Raw genomic sequence first — 15469 nt, 5'->3', positions numbered from 1 at the left:
TGGGAAGTCTGGTGAGTCAACCTTTCTACCAGAGTCTTAAGTGTGCACGTATTTTTTTTATGTAAGTATACAGTATATGTGTGTATGTGTATGTGTTATCATGCTCAGTGCGCGCTGCCTGTGGTCTGGCTGCAGCAGCTGCGTGGCCAGAGTCACGTCCTTTAGTGCAATGCTTGTGGGAATGTGGGGAGTTTGGTTGAGACCAGCTCGTAAAACATTGCACCCTGGCACTGTCCTGCTTCCCCTGCAGACAGGGAAGCAGCGACCGATGGGGAAGCCACACAGGCGGCCAGTGTCAGGAGCTTCTCTCTACTGCTGCTTTTTTTTTTTTGTCAGTCCCACACATGCAGCAGCTCAGCTGACCCAGAGGTCAGGACCTTTAGCTTCTGGCGGCTGTGGTGTTCTGTGTCTGAGACCAGTTTCACTTCACCTGAACTGAGAAGAATTCAGTTTTTACGAAAGCTGCTTTTGCTCATGTCTACTGATTACAAATGGTGCTGATTGTATGCTAGCGTGGACTTATTTTATCATTACTTATGGATGTGTTTTTCTAATCCTCACCACCCGTTGCAACAATTTGTGTTAGTTCAAAAGAATATTAAAATGTGTTTTGTTAAAAAGACACAAATACAGATTAGTATAATATCGAGGTCACTGTCAGTGTACAGAAGCAGATGAGCCATGAAGGCATACACTGAAATTACCTCGATAGTTAAATTTTAAGAAATGATGGCCAAACTTAAAAAGGAAAAATACTGAAGCTGCTAATTTAACCCGAATCGCAAGGTGCTATTCAAGGCAATGCATTTATAAATTTTGCAGAAGTTTGCTCAAGTTGCCTTTTTGTTTTATCAATTCACTTCGCTTCAAGCTTTTTAAAGCGTTGCAAAAAAAATAAAAATAAATCAACAAGTACCAAATTATAAATGAATACACTAAAAAAAGAGAGAGAAACTGCACATCTTACAAACAAGAGCTTTAATTTAAGGGGAACTGGACTTGACTGACAGTAGGTTTAAGATCGTATTTGACCTTTTGTTCCAGAAGAGGTAGCAGAAGTGACTTTGTGGTTTGCTGCTGGGTTGCGCTGCGCAAGTGAGGGTGGAAGTACCTCTGCCCTGTCAGTGCACTCTGTGGGTCCCGCTCCCACACTTTCACACACATACAGACACACACACACACACACAGTGCATATAGGCCAAGCAATAATTAAAAGCAAAAGTAAATCAGTGGTTGTTGGATGTTTTATGCATCATTACAGTCCATGGAATACTGCACCACAAGTGTAGATCATTGCTGACAGGTCTCATTTTCTATGAAGTGAAGAAGCTAAATCGAGACCTCACTGTACCCATCAACGTATTCACAGTTAGACGCGCTGGAACGAGCCTCCGTTAGCGCGTGCGTCCGCGTTGGCATGCGTGCTTCTAATGCACGTGAAGTTATTTTGTTTGATTCTTTGTGCATGCGCGTGTAGCTTCGTTTGATGCGAGTACAACAGTGACACCACGCTGTAGGACTGTTTGCATGTCTGCGTGTGAATGGTTGTGTAGCATTTGTGAATGTGTCAGGGGAGAAACCTAAGCCACCGCTGGCTCCACAGGGCTTCACCAATTCCCAGAGGTCCCAAACCCAGTCAGCTCCAGCGTTGTCCTGGCCTCAGTCACAGTCTCCATCTCTGTGCTTCTGCCATGCCCTCAAACCCTTGGAAGGCCTTCTTCCTGCCATAAATGTCACAATCCGCTCTCACAAGATAAATGAAGCTGCAGCCATGAGCCAAATGAGATAATCTAAAATCAGCAGCAGCATCTTCTTGTACCTTCTATCTTTTCTGTGCTACTTTTTTTTTTCTTTTTTTTTTTCCACAGGATGTAGTCAGAGCTTTTGAATCTGTGCAAACGTGTCTAAAATATGCCTCCTGCTTTGTGTTAGCATTTTGTAAATGAGGACAGACTTTTGTTAATATTAATAAGATGCATGTGCAACAATCAAATAAAACTAACAGAGTAGAAAGTATATAAAATAATAACATCAGGAAATCAAACAGATGAATAAGACCAACTAAAAAATATGGATTTTCAGTGTTTAGAACCAAATAAAAAGACATGTTTCAATCAAATTTCCCAAGAAGCAAGAATGTGGTGGAGACTGTGCTATTCTTTTGTAATTATTGTCTGACAAAGGAAAGTGTCGTGCACATTTTCTCAGTTCCTTATCTCTAGAGAAAAAAAACGCAGCTCGTGTACAGAAACAGAAAATCATGACACGCAATTGCATTCACTTTACTGCAGTAGTATCATGAGATTAATTGCACCACGTATTATACTGTAAATGTTGATTTTAGCAAACCCTTTAATAAATCATGCTTTAACCAAAGTGTAAGCTACACTCCGCCTACAATGAGGCCTCCTCTTTCCTTCTACTGTAACACACTCACGTCTGTGTACATTTAGGTGCTTTGGTGTCATACAGTAGGTGTTCAGCTCAAGGGTTGAATGGAAATACGTTTTTATCTACTGGACAGCATTTTATATATTTTGGTTTTGTGACAAGAAAACTGAAGCGATAATTCTAGTGTCCATTTAATATAAGATGTATATTATAATAGTGGAAGAAGTCACAAAGAAGTCTCAATCTTACCGTCTTATTTTCTTCCTAACAGTGAGAAAACATTTAACCTTTTTGATAATCAGAATTTATCATCACTTCTCAGGTTTTGTTTTTTTTTGCCTGTTCTGAAACATAAGTCTGGATAACAGCTTATTTGCCTGTGATAATATAATTAGGTTGCGAAACAACAAGTGTTACCGTCCTGTTAAGAAACTAAACTACAAAGACTTTCCTTTTTTAACCATCAAAAAGCTGTAGGAGCCACGTCAAACACCTGTTTTCATGATGTGTGCATAAAAAGTGCAAGATTTTTATGAATAAATGCTACTAAAAGCCACATAGTGTGACTTTGGAATCTTAAAACAAGCGACAGTGAGCTGCTATCGTAAAGGGAAGCGGTGCAACTTTCTGCCATCTCTATCTGATTCTGCGTGTTTGCTTATCTTTGGTAGCATTTGGTGACCTGTTTCTGCCTCTCTGAGGTTTCGCTTTATAATTCTGAACTGCGCTCACACTTTGTGGCAGCGGGCCACGTAAACGTGCACACAGACACACAGAGCCTGTACCCATGACCTAGACTTTTTCATTGCAATTCCAATAAAAACACACATTGCACTAAAAAGTCATTCGACATCAATGAAACACATACGCTTCAGCCAAGGTGCATACTTCTCATTCACTCTTCTCACAGTTCCAGAAAACAGTGATTGAATCTTGAATGGATGTGATTATGATCTGCTGTCAGAGTCTGGGGCCAGATCAGACAGATGAAGGTGTGTGTATGCCAAGCCAGCTGTTGTTGGCCATGAATGGGTCTTGGCTAAGTGGCTAGCCTTTTCAAACAGACCTTATCTTCTCTGCATATCGGATGCTGGAAGCCCCTGGATCACAGCGTTGGCTTGTAACAATGTAAAAAACTTCCACCTGTACACATGGACAGCTGGACTGGAGAGGAAAAAAAAAACCCAGAGAGGTAAGTAGAGAATTGATTAAAATTGTGCAATTATTTATAAGGTTGTGAGAATATGTGACCACACGTTTGTTCTATGTGTTTAATCTCACACATATGAATTTACTGTCCGTGTAAAGCTCAGGTTTTGCTCATGTTTTAATTGGAATCGCAATTGGAGTAAAACTCAAACTCTGACATTGTCTATTTTCATTGCAGTGATGGTCATAAGTTGGCCAGCGTGGGAGCGGAAACACAGACATGCAATTCTAGACACGTACCACTTGTCACCTAGTGGGAAATGTCAGAGCGAGTGAAAGCCACATTAAAAGAAGTGATGGCTTCAAAAGTGTCTGACGGGGACTTCTGTAATTCTGTGATGAAAAGTTTTCCAGTTGATCTTTTAGGTGCAAGTTTAAAGAAAATCTAACATTTGCAGGGTGCCCTATCTTAGTGATAAAACGAGAGACACAATAAAAGAAATAAGTCAACAAAAAGCAAAAGGATGAAGCTGATTTCTAATCCGTCGTGTACTTCACACTTGTGCACGACAGAAAATATGTCCTTGGTGCACTTTGGGGGATCGGTGTGAGTTGTCTCACAGGAAGCTGATGATCACCATCATGACTCACTACAGCAGAAAGAGAGAGCGGTAAAGAGAGGTTAAGCAAGTGATGGTATCAGTGGGCAGGGAGAAGAGATAGCAGCACCTTGGCAGCTGTTGCCAGGGTTACCGCCTCTCGTCAGCACTGGCAAGCACACACAGGAGCGTTGCTCTTACAAAGGCAAGGCCAGCACGCGTCTTAAAATGTGTGAGGTGGACACGGGAGAACCCTTGAAACATTGTTAATAAACTGTTTTTGTTGTGCTGCATTAGTGTCTGTTTTGTACGTGTTTGCGGGTGGGTGGAGGCGGGTGGGTGTGGGGGCTGACGCTGTATGTCTACGTCTGTACATTTCGTCTGTTTTTCTTTTGTACTTGTAGTCCGGTGAAGCTGAGTTTTACACCTTTGTAATGAGGACATTAAGGCGAAATGGGGTTTACCATTACATAACATTAGGCTTGAGTGACGGTGTCGGGTCTGCGTTGAAGAGACTTGAGGTTATTGTTGGAAATAAGAGAACGAATGCCGTCCATGAAAGGTTCTGATGAAAGTCCAAGTCTGTCTGGGCTTCCAAGGGCAGCGCTGGAGGGAACAGACTGGAAATATTCTATATTTTTGATGAAAAGAAGCAAAATCAACAATGATTGCTCTAATTTATCCTGTTAACAAGTATTGTGTGTGAAGCCAAAGCAAAGATTTGGGGCCTCAGCAGGACTGGAAGGACCTGAGCGCTACTGAGAAAGTCCGAAAGTGCAGATCAATGGACTGCAGCATTAATCGTTTTGATCTTTTCCATGGACTCCGTTAAGGACACGAAAACTGCAGCTTTATCCTTTAACCCATGTTAACCAGAGTGGCCTTTAGAAGTGAATAATGCACCCACTCAGTGTAGTTTAAACAGATGATTGTATGTGTGTGTGTGTGCCCACACATGCTGCGAGTGCATCTCATACTTCGAAGGGCAGCGCTTAGCCTAACAGAGGGATTACCAGCTGACTGCGGGATAAACACCTCGCCACTTGCACGAACACTAAAGTGCCAGACCTGCTCGAGGACGTCTGTATACTCGCCCACAAGTGACTGTGTATAATCTATAGAAACACTCTTATGGTGTGTTGATACTGAAGGTGATTTATGGGCGGCTCAACAGAGACTACTGTATAAACTATTGTTTTAATCCTGCCTGCTCTGGGTCAGCGCCTCGTTAATGTCTGTCTATATGACTCTGCATATTAAAGACAGCCATTAGCTTTTGACTAATGGCCGGTCCTGTGTGCCCGAGGCTGCCTTTAAACAGACTCCTGTCTCCTGACGCAGCTTCCACTCAGCTGTGTCAGGCGCATAAAGGTGCAGTATTTAGCACCGAGGGCTGCCCCGCTTGTTGTTGAGTCAACTGAGAGGTTTTCCTGTTAACGGGAGGGTATTTTTATAAAGTTTTTCCACTTCCACCGAAGGACGTTTCTGCATTGCATTAAGCACTGCGCTTCTGGAAAGGCGGGAATTACAGGGTAACCTTGCCACAACTACAAGCATATTCCGTTTGAGTTTTCTCTAAAAACAGTATTTTTCAGCTCAACTTATCCACTTCAGGAAAACTTTATTTGACAGATTTTGAAGTATTGGTGCTGCATTGTAGTTGTATTACATGCCAATGCTTGCAAAAGAGATTTAGTAGAATGGTGGTTCGACACATTCACCGGGATTATTGTCACACACGCACAACAAAACAGCACTAAATCTGCTTAAGCTGTGTCTTGAAGTGCAAAATCTAATTTCTGAACTGTATTCGTGATCAGCTGAGCAAATATTGGCTCAATAATGTTCTGTTTCTTTGCTAAAAGTGTCAAAGTTAGACATGTATGATGCGTCTTTTCTCTCCACAGAGGCCAAAAAGGTAATAATGAAATTTAAACCAAGCACTGAGTTGTGCTCTGTTTAAGAATGACTATCATAACATTGTTAAATGTGAGTTTGTCATGATCACAGCCTCATTTCATTTAAAAAAAAAACAATGTAGGCCAGCTGTTTTGTTAGGCGATCGGTTTTCTGAGAGAGTTTCATATCAGAGATGTGAAGCCCTTTCTGTGTTTGCTGCTCCTGTTTACAGCTACTTCCCTCCTGCGAGTAGTCCGTTTTGTCTCATGCTCAAATGAGTTCAAGTTCACATGTGCAGTTAGAAACAGCATCAGCAGAGGGCAGACTCCTCCTTTGACTGAGTAAAACAGAGTCTCCGGTTGTGTTTGCTGCACTGGCTGCCTCTCTGCATAAATACTGTGACACTGATTGACACATTGACTCTTTGACTTTCAGTGTCACCTTCATTTAAACCCACTCTGTCTTTTCGCTCACTTTCGCTCTCTGTCTGTCTTCTCGCGTTTGTGTCAGCCCGTCTGACTGCCGGCCTCCTTTTTTTTCTTCTTCTTCTTCTTCTCTTCTTGTATCTCTTCCTCTCTTCTTCTTCTTCTCTTTCTCTGAGATACTGCATGTCTCTGTGTGTGTGTGTGCTGTCTGGTCTCAGTGACAGTGTCTGGGAGTTAACCAATCGCGAGATGAGAACAGGGTCCAGAGAGGGCTCAGAGGCCATGAGAAAGACTCACCCACCCCTCCAACACCCGCAACCTCTCCCCCTCCAAACCAGCGCTGCTCTCACCCCTGCCGACGCTCTGACACACACACACTTAGCCCGTCACATGCGCTCAACACAAACAGCAGCGCACACACACACTCGCATGCATCAGACTGGTGCAAAAATCTTAAGAAAAAAGAAAGGCCGGCCGGTTGCTTTTTTTTTTTTTTGGTTTTGTCAGTCAATTCATTTCCACAGACAGACATGATAAAGCCACGTATAAGCACTGCGGGTTGATTAGGAAATAGACTGATAGTGTGACCATGCAAATGAGACACAAACGCAACTCCTGCTCATTTCCCAGGGTCAAGTTCCCCATCTCAGTTTAGCTGCGTATCGTCACCACGAACACATTTTCTCATGCGCTTATTTACCCTGTAGCGATGTGGGCAAGTCTTAGCACTCTCATCAGCTTTGCTTCCCAAACTGATTCTGACAGATTTGTTCTCTCCTGCTGTATAATGAGCAACATGCACACACTGGCACTATGGCACATTCCTGCGTTGGTCTTCATGTGTGTGTTTTTAGTGTGGGTGTGTGCATTTTATGCCTCTCTCTGTATGTGCCTCCCTCGCTACCCTGCAGGCCTTCCCACCCTCTTTTATTCACAGTTACCATGCTCATTGATGCTCCACAGGCCCTTCAGATGAATGCATGTAATAGTAAATGCAAAATAAAGATAACTGTGCTTCACATTTGTTGCACGTCATGTTATTTCACTACCTTGCATAACTTCTAACTGCATAGTTGCATTACATTAAGTTAAAATCATGATAAGTTTTTTCTACGTGTGTGTTGTGCCCTGACCTGTGCATGAACCTTAACCTCAGTGTGCTGGTGTTTCAAGAGTGCTGCCACACCAGGCAGAAGTGAAACTTGTGGGTGTGTGGCTTTGTGTCGACCTGCTGTGTGTGTGTGTGTGTTTCTAAACTTGTGTTTATACGTGTGTGTGTCTTTTCATACCCACATTTGTGCAGACGGCATTCTGCTGCTGCACCTCTGACGCCTGCCTCTCTCTTATTGTTCTCCAATTCTCTCTCATTTTCTCTCTTTGTGGCGGGCATGCTCACTTCGCTGTGGTCACACATACGCGCACTTTTGCTGTCGCACTGGGGCCAAGAGTCATACGCACATGCTTTCGTATACACACAAGGGCAGGTCGGCACGTACGCAACCCAACTTGTGCACGTATCATCCTTTGCCCCTTTCTCGTAGCAGCCACCTTCTGCATGGGAAGGCACATGTGTCCGATTTCACATACTCGCAGATATTTTTACTGTTCGGGGATGTGATTATGAAAGCGAGTTCACTTGTAAGCCTTACGTGCAACATGATTTGTCTTTTGTGATAACAGTTGTCATGTGTCTTTGTGGTTTACAGGGAGAACCATGAGATGTCCATTGGCCTCAAAGAGTGTGAGAGTTAAAACAGTGGGAAACAGAATGCTAAGTACAACCGTTTGGGAGGGTTTTTTTTTTTTTTTTCACTCGTCACGTAGAGCGAAAGAGAAAATATTCTCATTATGAAACTGTAATGAGAAGGTAACCTAAAATTCAACATGACAGTTGACTCAAAAAACCTTCTTATGAATGTTTGCTGTCACTGTTTCCCTTGGAAACCATTTGAAATGCTGATGATCACTTTTGATAATTACCAGCTTAATAAGCATCAGCTAATTAATTTAATAGTACATACACATGCTTGAGGGCAACTTTGTATGGACATGCAGTATGCAGGTGTCCCTGACTCTAGAGCTGCATGTTTCTGATCTAGAGCTAAAGACCTGCCCTGTGCTTATTGTTTGTTGTCTGTCAATGCTCATCTTTTCACTTTCCGCTCTCTTCTCACCTCAACCGCTACAGGAAAACGGCTACTTGCTCTGAGTCTGGTTCTATTGGCGGTTTCGTCCTGTTGAGACAGTTTTTCCTCCCTGGTGTCACTAAGTGGGAATTGGCTTTCTCTCGACAACATTATTAGGTGATAAGATTTGGCGCTATATCAATAAAATTGAACTGCACTCATATGTTCACCCAGAGGATACGTTTATCTTAGAAAGATAACTGGTCAGTGATGACATGACATCAGCACAGATGTTCATGACTGTTTCTAACACAGTTTAAGCACTAAAGCGCTCTCTCATCCTTGTTTTTTTTTAACAGTTATAGTTTTATAGAATGATTAATAAATTCATTTCTATCACACCTCTCAAAACTGGAGTCACAAGGTGAAAGTGGCAATGAATGTTTGAAAGTGACAATAAAACACTTTTAAAAGATAATAACACATCAGTAAGAACAGTGAAACCTTAAAAAGATGACTAACAGCGCTTCAGAAAAGGGATAAAATCTTATACAAATGTTTATACAGGTGGGTTTTTACATAGTGGAATTTTACATATATTCTGTAATTACTGTTGCTTTATTTGAAAAAAAAAAACAGCATTTATGAATGAATAAGTTGAACCTTGAACCTTGAAACACTAAAAAGAAAGTGTGCAAACAGAAAGAGAAACATCACACCTACTTAAATTGTCAGCCATTTTTCACATTCCGCATCAGCCTTCGGAGTCAAAGTCCACAATGCAGTAATGTCACACCACATGAGCCTTTAAAAAGATTAAAAACGGCTAATTTGTTGTCCCTTCTGTGGGTGTTAGTAATTTATGATGATTCCTTCATTGTGCGCTCTCTAGAAACGGACAATGCGTTTTAACAACACCATAATGCGTTACACATAATAGCCTTTATATAATTAACAATGTGAGAGAATCTACAATTCCTTCACACTATAAATGGATCAACAATGTGATCCAAAGCAGCAGCATTGTCCTCAGCGTGAGTATCGAATACAATATTTTCCACTGTGCAGTATTTAGCCATAATGCAGATAAAAAGATATCAAAATTGGACAGAAAGACAAATACTCAGGGACTGGAAGTGCGTGGCCAGCCTTTGACTTCTCAGCAAAGCACAGCTGAGAGTGATTCAGGCATTGATGGAGTTTCCAGCGAAGGTCCTCTCAGTTTTCTGCTGCCCTGCCAATAACCACCAACCCCTCTCTCTTTCCTGGCTTTAGCCCTTACCCAGGGGCAACCAGAATTAGGCCCAGGGGGTGCCGGCAGGGGGGGGGAGGGTCAGCGGGATCAACAGGAACTGGTGTGTGGGTGGCAGTGCCAAGGGATAGTCGAAGGAATGGAGAGGAAGAAGAGGGCGGCCTGCAGAGAGGGAGGATTTACCAGCAAATCGAGTGAAACATTGTGTGATTCAGGCCCCGGTTGAGAGGGGGAAGTGGAGGGGGAGGAGGGAGATTGGGCAAGAGGGCAAAGGGATGGAGAGGAGGGAGGGAGGGAGGGAGGAAAGACAAGCATGAGGGGAGGGAGTGCTGGTGGACAGTAAAGAGAGAGTAGGGGAGAGGTGGAGGGAGTGACGGAGCAGGGAGGGCTGACAGATGCCACAGTCCAGGCCCACAGCACAGGAAGTCATTCATATTGTGAAGCGCTTGTTGCCGGCTACTACTGTCCACTCCAAAGCAGAGTTACCCAACTCTGGATGTTCCTGTGACAAAACAGCTCCCACTTGGTGCATCAGGCCAGTCACTGACACCTGAATATGACATAGTATAGTGCAATATGCATTTCTGATAAGGTCATGCTGTAAATTATCCTAAGTACATCATGTGCAGGCAGAACTAAAATAGATTTTTTCACGATGGGTTTTCTTAAAGCTCAAGCAGAACTTGATTCAAAACAAGCATCTGTATTTAAAATTTTTAAGAAACTAGATATATTTTGTTAAAGAAAAATAAACGAGGCAGTTCAGTAAGGTGTAGTTTCCAAATTTCCTTAAACACAGAGTATCTTTTGCATTTATGGAGTGTAACTGTGTACAAGCATGTATCCTGCTGTCCAAATGTATGTTGAATACAACCTAAAATGCCAAAAACGTGTCTGATATTAGTCACGACTCACTATGTAGTCTAATAATGAGTGTCTGCTAATTTGCTATGTTGTTTAAATGTTTGGAAAGTATTATTATACAATTTGCTTGACAGTGAGCATCCCACAATGCACCTTGAAAAGTAAGTATCCTTGTGCTTTGCAAAAACATGCAAAAAGTTTCATTTAGACAACTATCACTAGATTTCTTTCTCACTCCCTAAATGAATAGAACTGCATGCGCCTATGTGAGCATTAGACAAACTCCATACGTGCACATGGATGAGAGCTGCTGCTGCTGTAAGTGGTGCAGCATCAAGTCTAATGAGCTTAATGTAAAAGCCATGTGGGGGTGACAAGAGGACCCATCAGTTCACCAGCAGGCTGTTATTGAGGTCCTGCGTGTGCGTGTGTGTATGTGTGTGTGTCACACAGTGATGAGAATGGATGAGGATGAACAGGGATTTTGGGGGGGGAGATTGCACTTTGGCAAGGAAACGCTGTTCTGTGCCAGAGAGGTCTGCTCATCTCATTGCCCACTCGCACACATAGACACACATGCAGTATATGCTAACCCCCTCGCTTAAGCCCATTTCCTTTGCACAGGGCATGGGAACTCCCCTGATCTCTCTCCTCCCACTCTCCCCTCTTCCTCCACATCATCCCCTGTCCTCTTGCTCACCCTCTCTCCTGCTGTCCTCTCTCTGTCCCCCCTATTTCTTCCCTCTTCTAAACTTCTCCCCTTCGCATCCTCACCTTGTCCTGGCCTCGCTCTGTCACTCTCTCTGGTGCCCCTCGTCTTCCCCTCACGGTCCTCCTGTCCTCCTCTTGGGCTCTTTTCTTCGAGTGTCTTCTCCTTTCTGTTTTTTTTTTTTTTTTTTTATTTCCTGCCTCCATCTGTGCCCAATTTATCCCGAGCACTGCCTGTGTTTTTTCCCGATAATTTGTTTTTGATTCCCCAGAATTAGAAAAGCATTGTGTGCACTCTCACTAAGGCAGGCACACATACAAATGCATGCATACACATGCGCTAGCACACACGTACGCACACATTTTTATTGTATTATTCTATAAAAGTTCCTATAAATCACTGGTTATTAATCGGCCCCAGACGGCCGTCCCCCTTTTGCTCCCCCTCTCCCTCTCCGCACAAACACAGACCAGATGCATAGGAAATGGGATGGCAAAAAGGGCACCCAAGAGACAGGCTGCACTTTTTTCTTTTTTTCTTTTCCCTCCCTCCTCCTCCTCCTCCTCCTCCTTCTTCTTTTCTCTCCCCTTCCCTGATTTCTGAGAACGTTCAATTATGTAGCAATGCCCAGACCCCAGACTCACAGAGGAAATAAAGTTTAAATTAAAGTTTAGAAGAAATAAATTAAATAATAAATACAAATGGTGATCCGCTGCCAAACAGCCCGGTGTGTGGGATGGAGGTTAAACGTCCATCCTCTGTAGTTGAAGGCGAATGGATTCGATTCCAGCTGTTTGAATTAGACCCAGTGCATCTCACATGTGTGACCACACATTCACCCAGCCATTCTATTTATTTCATTCCGCTCTTGTAAGCGTACCTTCCTTTTTTCGTAGTGGGTACGCCGCTTCCTGCGTTTAACATGCATCGTCTCTTGCACCTGTGCAGCCGGATTAATCTGAAAGTCGGTTTCCTTACTGGCTGAGACATCTGCGTGCCCCCAGACTGACACTTGTCTGCGAGACGGTGCCTGCCAGACACCCGGTTTCCTCCCTATTAGCTCAGAAACTTTCATATTAGCGGCTTTCCCTCATCAAACTACAGTAACTCATGCACTCACACACCTGCGCTCAGCTGGCTCACTCAGACGGAGCAGAAAAGGGCAAGTAACCACCAGAGAGGGGGATTTGGATGGAGTGAGAGTGAATTATGGGGAGACTTTGGAGACAAAGGAAGATAGAGAGGGAGGATGTGGATGTAATGTAAGCGAGAGGACGTATCTGTCCCACCCTGTCCTGCAGTGCCTGGGAGCCTGGATGATGTGAGGAGGCTGAAGTGAACTGTTCACAGAGAGCAGGCAGAAAATGTGAGAAATGTGCGCGTTGGCTGCGGGGATGAGGGGGAGAACGCTGGTTTTTCAGGCACGCAGGGACAGCCTGCAGAGTTCTGCCAAGAGAAACATGGTGCTGTGTTCCTTGCAAGAGCTATGGGGGTGAGAGAGAGGAGGGAAGGGGCAGGAGAGAGAGAGAGAGAGAGAGAGAGAGAGCGAGGGAGAGAGGGAAGAAGGTGTGTGTGGGGAGGTGGGGGGTGAAGACGACGAAGATGAGGGGTTCCCTAGGGTACCTCCCTGGGCCGTCGCCATAAGATGTATAAGATATGACAAAGGCATGACATGGCTCGGTGTGTTGATCATGAAAGGAAATCTTTGTTGTAAAACTTGCAAATGGGATTATACATAAAATATGCTCCTCACAGCTTCACCATATATTATGGATGATAACCATATATTAGGTCTGGTTCTGCATGTGTAAGTTCATTCTAAGTTTTTGCAAAAGATAAAATCTTAAGACGTCCAATGAGCTGTAGGAGACTGTCAAATGTATAATGTTTCGTTTGTAAGAGATAGGGTGATAAGGGTAAACGAGTGAGCCGCAGCCAAGGCCCGGGCCCAGATGTCCACTTTCAGCTGTCCTGGCTGACCACTGGCTCGCCTGCCAACACTCGCATGAATATCCCCACATCACTGCAAATATGTAAATATGTTGACTTGGAAGGATGTCCTCTTCTCTTCCGACCTTGTAGCACTTTTGGAGAGAAGCAAGACAGCGGAGAGGAGAGAAAACAGCTCCAGCATTCCATATAAGGGCCTGCTTTGGGCTCAAACACCAGCTTCTCATCACTTTCTACTCCGCTGGGCCATTACACAACTGGGGTAACACATACAGGAACCCTAACCTTCAACACTTCGTATACGCGCTCACGCACATCTACACACTGCGTGCTGAGATGTGGAGTCCTGGGTGTAAGATTTAAATGGACAACTTGGGTTTAGCGTACACTCTGTTCCACACTCAAGTGAAGTGATGCCTTTCGCTGCAGGCGGAGTTCATTCTGCTCTGCTTATTGTAAACACATTCAAACAAGAGGCGGAGGTGAAAAGTAACCGAGTACATTTACTCAGTTGTTGTATTTAGGTACAGTTTTAATTAGTTTATTGCTAATCTGCATGTTTCCGTTCTGCTCCTCCTCAATTCAGGATCAAACGATGTGCTTTTTATTCCAGCACATTTATGAGCTGCAAACTGCATTTACACGAGTTAGATGTAGTTTTTGTGTAAAATGCCTTTCACACAAAAACTTACACACAATCTAAGTTGCTGAATTGCCCTAAAGGAGATGTGTTTTTGTTTTATTTTATTTTATTCTTTTTAACATTAGAATATTTTTCAATTTTACAGTTCTAAACAGACTTGGAGTTTAGGTGAAACAATATGCAATTTTAATTCTCCTGGGCAAAATATGCTAAAACTAACTTTTTACGCCATGATTTTCATCTGACAGCTGCAATCATTGCTTGCTTTGCACTTGAAGATTATAAAATAAGATAAACAGACACCAAAGTAGCAATCTGACAGCATGTGAAGCTCAGTTCTTTGATTGAGCATCATCATTAAACATTCACATTTAACACATTTGGAGTTGAACAGCCTGATAGACAGTAAAAATGGCCATTTCTCAAAGGAGCACTTCTCATAACGACTCATTGTACAGTACTTTAACAATTGTATGGAATACTTACACCCACTATGGGTCCGATTAGAATATTTCTGACTATCTGCCCCCTTGTGGTTGGATTGGATGAAGTAGCTGTGTGACACACCTCCTCTCTCCACGAAGGAGACACTGACTCAAGGACACTGATGTTAACCGGCCCCCTGAGCAACACATAAACGACTGTATTAGCTCATTTGTCCATAAATAAACTTGTAGTCTATCAGAAAATAATGCTAAACTTTACTCTACTGAATCACATGTCTCTACTGTAACCCTAATGAAATCTGAATATTCCCCAACTGAGCATGCCCACACACCCTTGCCCACGTGCCATAAGACAGACGCATCTCAGACCGCTCATCACCTCAGTTTCCCATGCTCGGCAGCGTAGTATGTAGTAAGCCCTGTTGCTCATCTCTGTAGCAGCACCTCCCCGCCTACAAGCCTCCTTGTCCCCACTGAACTCTGTGTGCCCTTTCAGGCCTGGATGATTAAAAAGGGAGAAGAAAAGACAGAGAAAGACAGAAACCTCACTCATTCTCATTTTCCAGAACTCTACCTCTTTACTTGGTATGTGTGGTTGGTTGACTGTGTGTGTGTGTGTGAGGTGTGTGCATGTGCATGTGTGTGTGTGTGTGTGTGTGTGTGGTGGGTATATTCATCCAGGCCTCTCTGGCTTGTGGGTATTGGCTTGTGGTTTGGTTCTTGGTGGAGAGCGAGGGTGAGGGTGGCGGAACACCATGACTGCCACACTGCCACAGACATACTGGCACCACTGAGCCCGTACAAGTTCCTCTTTCCAAAATACGGAACCACCGCTGTGTGTATGTGTGTGTGTGTGTGTGTGGGTGGGTGGGGGTGAGTGTGTGCGTGTTACCATCATGAGATTTACTGATTGCCCGTGTGGCTTTCACTATCTCTGTCTTAAACTGATGAGTTTTCTCACAGGGGTAATTATACGAGTGTTGCACGTAGAATCTTCACAGCTATGAGCAGCAAGG

Source organism: Stegastes partitus, unplaced genomic scaffold (genome assembly GCF_000690725.1).
Source record: "Stegastes partitus isolate 25-593 unplaced genomic scaffold, Stegastes_partitus-1.0.2 Scaffold908, whole genome shotgun sequence".
Taxonomy (NCBI): Eukaryota; Metazoa; Chordata; class Actinopteri; family Pomacentridae; genus Stegastes; species Stegastes partitus.
This window is presented reverse-complemented; position numbering follows the sequence as displayed.